General features: G+C 38.8%; 1 protein-coding gene across 3 annotated transcripts in view; it reads right to left on the bottom strand.

Annotated features, from left to right (window-relative positions):
* The window catches only part of LOC108553232 (uncharacterized), a 72,514-nt gene that overhangs the window by 16,696 nt on the left and 45,590 nt on the right, over positions 1-10,228 (bottom strand). The window contains exon 1 of one of the 3 annotated variants that reach the window (XM_017908053.1): positions 7,405-8,264. The exons of the other annotated variants lie outside the window; for them this stretch is intronic. The gene's annotated coding sequence lies outside the window, so the exon portion shown is untranslated. Of the gene's footprint in view, positions 1-7,404; positions 8,265-10,228 lie in introns of those variants that run through there. 3 annotated transcript variants of the gene reach the window in all.

The raw sequence follows: 10,228 nt of genomic DNA, 5'->3' as shown, positions 1-10,228 counted from the left end.
CGGTCTTGACTCTTCTGATCGCAAGAAATTTACTCTCGAGCCTTTTTTCGCCGTTGACATGGGCCACTGCGTCCACCCAGTGGAGCAGATCCCAGCCACTGAAGTCACCTCGATGCTCAGACGTCTCTCCGATATTTTTACCAGCAAGACACCTCGGTTCTAGAGGTGTCCCTGCGTGTAGCACAGGCTGCCAAACTTACTGATACTCCTCTCGGCTGAGGGATTAGCAGCGATCCATTCGTTTCGTCGATGCTAGATTGTGAAACGGTAGTCGCAGAGATTGCACGGTCTCGCTTACACATTATATTATAATACCGTCCAGATGATATCTGCCTTACGTCATCGCTTTAAAACGCTGATTTTAAAATATCTACAGCGTATCTCGCGGCCTGGCCGCGTGCTAGCTGGAATCCTCGTCGATTATTCCAGGTTTCTCGTTTTTAATCGGACTCATGCTCGCTGATTAAGCTTCGTTCGCTGATTAAGAATCACGTTCTTCGAAGGAAGGATAAGGGAAGGAAGGAGGAAGAAGTGGGGGCAAATAATGGAAAGACCTCGACTGTTCCAGTTCGTTTTCTTTTCTAATCGTTTCGAAATTGCCGATGATATCTCGTTGTAATGGCTAGCCACTGAGGATTTTCGAATGACGCACGTGAGTGGGTCTGTTGGTTTTGCGAATTATGCTAATTGAGGTTAACGTCTAATAAAACGAGGCTGAAAACCGTTGTTTCTTTACGATAAGTGGGACAGGAGGATTCCTTGATCGATCATAGCTTTGTAGATCACGGTTGTGTCGAGAAAATTAATTTTTGGATATTTTAATTTCTGGAGATTTTAACTTTAGGAAATTTTAATGTTTGGATATTTTAATTTCTGGAAATAAAAATTTTTGAACATTTTAATGTCTGGAAATTTTTATTTTTGAAGATTTTAATTTTTAGATATTTTAATTTCTGGAAATTTTTATTTTTGGAAATTTTGAGAAGATGTTTTGTAACCATGGACTTTGATTAATAAGAAATCGATGGATTACGCAACGTTCTTACTTCTTTCCCTTTTTCTCTCCTTTTCGTTATTTGACATTTAAATCAAACGTTATTTATTCCGCGCATTGGAAAAATTTCGACGGCCGAGTTTTTTTAGCGCGACAGGAAATACGATTTCAAATTTATCTACCTATTTATCAACGAATTCGAGATAAACAACCGATTAGAGAAAATGAGCGAGACTGATAAAATGGTGAAAAAGAAGGAAAAAGAAATTGAAGATACATCGGAATACGAGAGAACAAACGCGTGGAAGCAAATTAAATGTAAACAAGCCAGTAACGCGAATGCAGCGAGTAACGAAAATTTAAAAAATCGCGAGATAAACGAAAACAAGTGGAAACGAAATAAAACGGATACGCGAGAATAAATTCGAATGGATGCAGGCAAGCAACGACGCGGAAAAATAAATTGGAAATAGAAAATTTTCGAAGTCGCGAGCGAAAGCGTTTCGAAAATCGTGGACTAAACGAAAGAAAATATACGGAAACACGTGAATCCAAAATTTGAAAAAATCCGCAAAATACTAAGTTCGAAAAATCCGTAAATAAATCACAGAAAATGGAAGCGGAGGAAAAATGGGATATCCGAAAGAAAGACAAGTGGACAAAAATAACCGACAACAGCGAAGCAGAAATTAAAAAATCGTGAAATTCGTAGAAACCATAAACAAGCAAGTCTCGCGTAAAATAAATAAAAAAGGGAATACCCGGGAACGCAGGTCGATAGGAACAACAATGCCGAAAAACGAGTGAAATTGAACAGAACCGGTGAAAAATCAACGCGAGCGAAGCATGAGCGAAGGAAAAAGTAATGGAAAGGAATAAAACAGCGAAGGAATAAAGGAAAACAGACGGAAGCGGGTAAAAAGAGGCAGCAGGCCATAGAAATAAGGCAGAAGAAGGGAAAAAGCGTGGCGTAAAAGGCACGTTTCAGAGCCATCTTCCTCCTTTTTACCTGCAAGAGAGATAACAGAAATATTCAACCTTCCTCCGAGGCGAGTTATGCTTTTTCCTCGCCAGCTGCGAGAGGAGCTGGCGAGGACTCGTTCTAACGAAGAAATAACAGCGCGAACGATCGCGGCCGCGAATTAATCGGCGTGGTATTCGCGATGCGAGATTACACGGATCCCCGGTTAATCGTCGCGGAATTCGCGCTGCGAGATCACACGGATCCCCGGTTAATCGTCGCGATTACTCTCGCGTTCGCGTTTCTTTCAGGAATCGTACAAGAACCGAGTGGCGAATCCGCGAGTCGCGAAATTCCACCCGAGCGCCATCTGGAAGAAAGATGGCCGCCCGAGTCGGAAGATCCGCAGAGGAAGAACTCGAATCAGAGCACGACAGCGGGACCGTGCGCGATTATGCTCGATTATGCACGATTATGCGGGATTATGCTTGATTATGCCCCTTCGTAATTACGATTTGAGCGAGTTAATTAGGGGCTGCGAGCGGAATCGCTGGATGATGCTTCATGGCCGCGTATGGAGGATCGCGGCAGGTAGATCTGAATTTCAGAGGATCAATTAGATGGCAGAATGTATTTCTGCGAAGAGAAGAGACTCGCTCTGATTCGAAGAGCTTCATTAATTGACCCTTGGAATCCGTTGTAGTGGTTGCCGAAGGAGATTATGTGTGTCGGGTTAAGTAGAGCTATGGACCGACAGTTTAGAGGGCTGGAATGTGCGTAATTTAGAGAATCAACGAGGCTTCGTTAATCGTGGAACCGTACGCGAAGAGCTAACAGACTGGTCTAGAGAAAATTCATTCGCTACTCTACTTTGGCGAGATAATTACGATATCGGTAATTGAGCGAGAAAATAGGGAAGCAAACGCGATCAAGAATTAAAATGAGGCTTCGTTGGAGGAACCGTTGGCAGTAATCGGGGCAATCCTGTAAAGTAGAATGGCGTGTCCGAATTCTCATAAGCTTGTCTATTTTAAGTCCAGACCTGGTGTCTCTTCACCTCGTATCGTTCAATTTCCAATTTCAGGTGTGTATCTATTTTCTTCAAATTGGACTAAATCATTGGAATAGTTGGAAAAAGTTGTACAGAAAGCCAATACGAATTGGGAATTGGTAGAAGACAGGATTAATATTTGTTTAGCGCTAATCCTAGGCGCCAGGTGTCTCAACGTCAATTAGCTCAGTTGTTCAATTGGTGATATCTTTTATTCCCATTGGACAAAATTTATCGAGAATTCTAATGTAAGATAAGACTATAACAACGTGTTAGTCGTAGGAAAAGTGTATAGGTAACTATCTCCGAGCTCTCACGATTTCTTCGGCTAACAGTATTAATCTTGCACCTAACACGAGAAGGTAGCTATTTATTTTCTTGCAGCAAAGTGGCTGTAAGAAATTCCGCGAAGTACCGATGCAAAATAGCATTTTATGGGACACGGGAATATACCGTATAGAGTACTATAGAGTACTATAGTGCACTATCTCCGAACTATCGTAATTTAACCATCTGCTCCTCGGAGACACTGTTAACTCCATCCATTGCTGGTTACCTTTTATTCTCGTACGCTGCGAATAATTAGGGAAAAATTGTGTAGCATACTAATGGGAGATAAGATCTCGTATCGTGCTGAGACAGTCGCACAAAAGCTCCACGAGATAGCATCTCTGACCTCTCATAATTTCTCCGGCTATTAATCTTACACCTACCTCGCTTAATCTTCCAATTCCGGATAGCCATTTATTTCCGCGCGAAATCTCGACTTGATTCAATTTCAGCCTAAAAAAATTAATTATCCCAAAGCAAATAGCTTCTTGTGCGGAATACACCGTGCTAACGGTATAGCGAACTTTAATATAGATCAAAGACACGCTACAGGGTGTCCAGCTAGGGAACAGAACTTGGTGACATCAGCTGATAAGAGCGTTAGATAATCTCTCACGATCTCTGATAACGTTTGCCGCTGTCGACACAGAAGTCACATTCAACGCGTATAACACAAACGGTAAGCTCACGTTTAACATTATCATTAACATTAACATTATCTCAGAAGATTATCGCGTATCTGTAATCTCAGATCATCCGAAGGTCATGGATTTAGGAATAGTCAGATACATCCTTTGATGTACAAGAAACATTGAACATGAAATGACACGGTTTAGGATTTAGGATCAACCTAGAATAGTAATTCAGAAATATTATTCATTATTAAATATAATTCAGAATATTATCGCGTATCTGTAATCTGAGGTCATCCGAAGGTCACGAATTCAGGAATAGTTACTCATCCTTTGATATACAAGAAAAATTGAACATGAAATGGCACGGTTTAGGATTTAGGATCAACCTAAAATAGTAATTCAGAAATACATACATCTCTGAATAGGGGGAAAAAAATGGAAATTAAAAATAATTAAAAAGTCACCCTGGAATCGTAATTCAGAAATACTCACATACATCTCTGAATAGGAAAAAGAAAAAAAGAAAATGGAAATTAAAAAATAATTCAATGAGGAAAGACACGATCTGAGGTCATCTGACAGCCATAATACAGATATGGTCAAATACATCTTTCAATAGAAAAGAAAAATTCAATAAAAGAACACACAATTTTCTCTAAGAAAAAAAGCTACCATAATGACGGTACTATGAAAATAAAAATAGTAAAAAAGACAGGATGTTACAAAAATATCTCTCTTCTCTGCTTCGAATAAAATTATAAATAAAATATTCGTCGAGTCACTGAAAATAAAAATAAAATATTCATCAGGTTGCGGAAATTGTAAATAAAATATTCGTCGTGTCACTGAAATTGTGAATAAAATAACGGTGAGGTGGTTAAAAGTTGAGAGGTTAATGAGGTTTCTTCCAAGCTGGACACCCCGTATGAAAGCCACAGAGGCTGGTGACGAAAATCGCGATGCCGAGAGTGGAAGGAACAGGAGGGCCAAGAAGCAATTCGAGAGGCCGGCCAGAAAAAGGTTAAAATAATTTTCTGAGTCAAGTTTAGGCCGGTCGGTGCTTTCAGCGATTTCGTAAAAAGTCGTCGATCCGGTTGTCCGGTCGTATATAGACGATCTAGAAGCGGATCTATACAGAATCTATACAGACTCGATCGAGGTCACGATCACTTTAACGGTAGTTTTCTGGGGACAATATTGCATTTAACCGTAAAACCGCCCGTGTCGAAAAGGCTCCACACTCGATCGTGCTATAATCACGCAAATCCAACGCGGTGCATGCAGTTCCATGTTTTTGCCGATCGAGTTAATCGGTAGAAGTTTCTCAAAAGGTCGATGGAGCAACGATTCGATTCCACCATTGTGCTTTAGATTTCTTCTCTCTCTCTTTCTCTCTCTACGTCTTTGTTGCATGTCTTTGCACACCTCTGGCATTTTCTCCTACGGATACTCCGAGGCGAGGCACAATAAATATTTTTGACGAAAAACAGATGCAAATGTTGGAATTATGACGCGAATGTCGAAGTCACAGAGTTGGATATAATAGAATAATTGAGTTGGAAAGAAGAGTGGATGTTGAGAATTAATGTGTATGTGTGTATGTACGTGTGTGGAATTTTAAGTCGTAATATCTTTTAAAGGAGGAATTATTTTAATATTTTTAACATTTTTAATATTTTTAATATTTATAATATCGTAGATGGAGGAATTATTTCACGTGACACACGAGGAGAATGTTTTTTGAAAAGAAAGGTAGTGTATAAGGATTTGAAAAATAAAGTTAACTCTTTGCACTCGAGAGGCGAGTTTCGGTTACCGTTTAATAAAATTTTGGAAATCGATATTAATTAATATCTGAATTTTAAGATAATGTAACAATGTTAAGTAATATCTGAAATTTAAAATAATGTAACAATGTTAATTAATATTTGAAATTTAAGATAATGTACAATAATAATGTGCGAGGTATCGAAATCAAATAATTTTACGTATTAATTATTATACGATCTCTTATTTCCTGATGAATAAAATATCGTCAATTTTATAGCAGAGAATTTTTGAATTTCCACTCTTCTCTGAACAAAAAATCGTCGAGTGCAAAGGGTTAAACTAATTAAAAAGTTCTTTGATTAAAGAGGAGCGTAATTGAGTTCAAAAGGGAAGGGAGAAGGTAGAAACGACGTTAGTATTTATTTTTACTAATTTTTGTGACTTCTGACGCAACAAAAATGGCGAACAGTAAGAGGAAAATGAAAAATTATGTTATTTTAAAATTAAATTAGTTTTGACGACAGGGAAAAATATTTGTTAAAAAAGAATTCGGTCTTTTGTTGCTTTTCGTATAATTGGAGAACGCAGAGGCCAATTTTAATACCAAGAATGGATTCTGAGAGTGTTGGAAGAAATCGAAAGTAACATTCTAATTTAGTAATTCTCTGGACCGAGTAATGAATCATAGTGACGTATTCTTGGTAATCTACGTATTAGCGTAATACAACAACAAGGTTAAGAGGTACTTAGAGACTCAAACAATCAAACAATTCTCCCTACTTTGCTTAAATAACCTGTTTGAAAGAGTAATATAAACGTAACCTAATATTAAAGGTGGAACGATCATCGTGTTGATCAAATTTTCAAATTTTATCTTCGATTATCCATACTACTACTTTCACCAAAAATTCAGTTCATTTTCATCGATGTACATAAAAAATATAAAAGAAAAAACGAAAAAATCAGGAGACAGAAAAATTGAGATATAGAGTCACTTTTCGACAATAATATCGTCTATTTCAACCACAATTGTTCAAAAAATTGATTGAAAAAAAAGAAGAAATATATGACGATGTAAAAAATGAAGAAAATTTTACAAAATATGTGATTCAAAAATCACACCAAAAACAGGGAAATCGGCAGATTTTTTTAACCCTTTGCACCTTCAGCCGTCGTTTAGTAAATCCGCTCTTAAAGACGTCCAAACGAGAAAGATCTCCCAGATAAAATCTGACGTTTTGACACATGTAAACGACTCCTAAACCCCATCTCGTTAACTCGCATTACGCCATGTGACTGCGAAGTTACATATCCGTGCAATCCAACAATCTCTGTCTTGCACATCTATCAGTGCCTTACATTACCCTAACACAATTCCATCATCGTCGAACAACAATTACTTCCCGATCCTTGCATCACCAATTTGCCCGGCGACCATTACAAATAATTACGCAGAGATAAGCGTACCACGCCGACGAACACAACCACGACCACTTTACCTACAACAGGAATCGTCCACCATGAACCACAAACACAATAAGACACCAATTTCTCGTAAATTAAAATTCCCCATAATTCCCCATAATTTTCCATAACTCGAAAATTCGCACGAACAATAAATACATAAAATACGCGAAACAGGAAAAAGGACGATTTTACTCACGAGAGAGGGACGACTCCGGCGCGAGAGATGGTCAAATCCTCGTCGAGATAGCTCCATTCAATCGGCACGGTGGAACTTCATCCGTGGCGCCACTCATTCCTTCCGTTTTCACCGCGAAGAGGCGCGCGAGATCATTAACGGGCCGACATTCCGCCGCGAGCCTCCCTCTCCGCCAATGATGCTCCGTGGCCACGAAAATACGCGGCAGGGAAGAAATTCGATGGCGGAATTACGAAACCAGCGGGGATGAGCGATCGAGGAGGGCGGGAGACACTCCGAGCCGGATGCAGCAGCCAGACAAACTTTCTTCTCTCCCGATTATCTGTGCCAGGTAGCCTGGCCTTCGAGACAACCTCGACGATTTTTCTTTTTCCTACCGTTCCTTCCAATTCGCCCGATCTTACTCCCCTCCTCTGATTTCCACCGTCCCGATGCACGAAATAATCCTCGCGATACGAAAATTCGCGAGAGTTCAAGAAATGCCTGGAATCCTGTTTCCAATTTCGATTTCGATGTTGATGTCGGCAACGTAGGGCAGCCGGGTGACCGGCGAATAATTGGTAACGTGTCCCGGCGGAACGTAAATAAACTGAACACCGGCGCACGATTCTGGAAATTCACTTTCTTCGAAAGCCAGATTCAGACGCGAACGGCACGATCGAAATATCGAAGGAACTATTGGACCTGTTGCACCGGTCCCGAAGAGCGTTCGTCGAGCACGAGACACTGGACGATGACGCGGGAACAAGCGAGAGGGACGACGTGGTTAGAGTCGAGTGATTTCTTTGTTATTCGGAGGATAAAGAGGGATGTTAGACACCGCGAGCCGCGAACCAAACCAATGTAGAGAGACACGTTGCACGGTGGACGTCCCGCGACTAACTGCCGACAGACGCCGGACGAAGACTTTGAATAGGGGCCGTTCGAGGGTCGTCGCGCGGGATAGGCGGCGGGGCGGGAAGGGAGGGGGCGATTGGTCGACTTACGTGGCCCCGACGGCAGGGGAGGGAGATGCCCGCGGGACCCCTTGGACATTGGGAACAGATGGGAATACACCCGGGGGGAATATACAGGGTGAGTCACTTCGCTAACGTCGAGAGTAGAAAGAGTGCTTCGGTTTAGACACGATTTTCAGCGAACTTTGCAGCTGCCGATATTTTATTCTTATATTTTAGCCGTGATTTTTGTATTATATTTCCATCTCTGTATACCGAGTTATTATTTTTGTCACTGAAATTATATTTAATTACGTTTATTCCGATTCATCTGAAATATAAAATTCTGGGTGATCGAATATTTTATTTCTGAATTTTTACAGTTTAACTACTGTGATTTAAATAATCGTTTTTGAATTTTTAATTGAAAATTCTTAAATTCTAGATTATTATTTTTACAACGTACATGTAGTTCAGCTTTCGGTATTTTTTCTTATTTCGTTTATCCAACTATTACGACATTTGACTAGCAGTGACGTAGGTTTAATGTTAATACAGAGAGGAATATTAAGAGGATTTAAATTTATTTTTGGAACAGAAATATTTTAATTTTAGGCCTGAATAAAATATATAAAATGTATAAAAGGGAACTCGAAGCAGGAAAAACATTATAAATGAAATTTGATAAAAGAAATGTAAAGAAATTATACAAGGGTGATAGTAAACTTACTATCTTTTATCTCAAATATTAAAAAATTCCACTAAAAATACAGTAGGAGCAAAAAAATTTTTAAATATATTCTGCACATTAAAATGCACAGAAAAACAAGAATGAAGGAAGAACAATGGAATTTTGCAACGATATATTTAACATATGATTTGTACGATTTGTACTTTCCACTCTACACATCATATACCCAGTGACCATAAAATTAAACTCCACGTTAACACTGTACAAAGCGGTATAAATAATCGAATTAAACGCTGCTGTACGTTTCATTATCCCTTCCAGAAGAAGAAGGAATAAAAAATAAAAAAAAGAAGAAGGTCAAAAAGTGCCATAACGGGCTTAGCTATAAACCCATGAAACATGTCAAACTGGCACTATTTTAATCGCGTAATAACAGTTAAATACATTCAACGAGCTAATCTCAGCGCACTTCTAAATCCACTAAAGCGCCTCATGAATTGCAGATTTTACACATTTCCACGATCGTTTTAACGCTATAACACGTGGGAATGCAGGACTTGCCAATCGAAAAGCCAGTGGATTTATTAAAATCTCGTAAACTCGGATACTCAACCTTTTCATAGCTATGATCCGAAATATACGGATCGATAACCGTGTACAATGTGGCTCGTAATTAACTGGAATAGGTAATAAGAGGAATATAAAATTACGCGTACGTGTTGCTGTAATAACAAGAATGCACGAGGGCCTACACGTTGTATAAAAATGTACACAGGGGAAAAAGTCACCGAGGTAATGGCTCGAGGTAAAAGGTTCCATTAACATCGTCAGTGGCAATGGATATAATTAAATCCACTTAAAGTAGTCGAAATGCACTTTCACGAGCCGTAACGTTTCAATCAAAAGCAATGATTCTGATTAATCAGGAAAAGAGTAATCTCGACTTTGATAAATTTACGAGAATATCATAAGGAAGTAAATCGGGGATGTAACTACCTATCCTCGATCATATTTTATTAAGCATTTATAGATGATTTAATAATAAAGATGGTAAATGTAATAACAAAAGTAGTAAATTGTAGTTATAATAATGGTAAATAATAAATTATGGTCGTGAAATAATTAACACGTTGTTAAGAAATAAAATATATGAATGTATTAAAATATATTAATATATAAATAAATTAATATGAATATA

This window comes from Eufriesea mexicana, unplaced genomic scaffold (assembly GCF_001483705.2).
Source record: "Eufriesea mexicana isolate 0111107269 unplaced genomic scaffold, ASM148370v2 scaffold9538, whole genome shotgun sequence".
Taxonomy (NCBI): Eukaryota; Metazoa; Arthropoda; class Insecta; order Hymenoptera; family Apidae; genus Eufriesea; species Eufriesea mexicana.
Note: the sequence above shows the minus strand (reverse complement) of the source record. Positions and strands in the feature narration are given on the sequence as shown.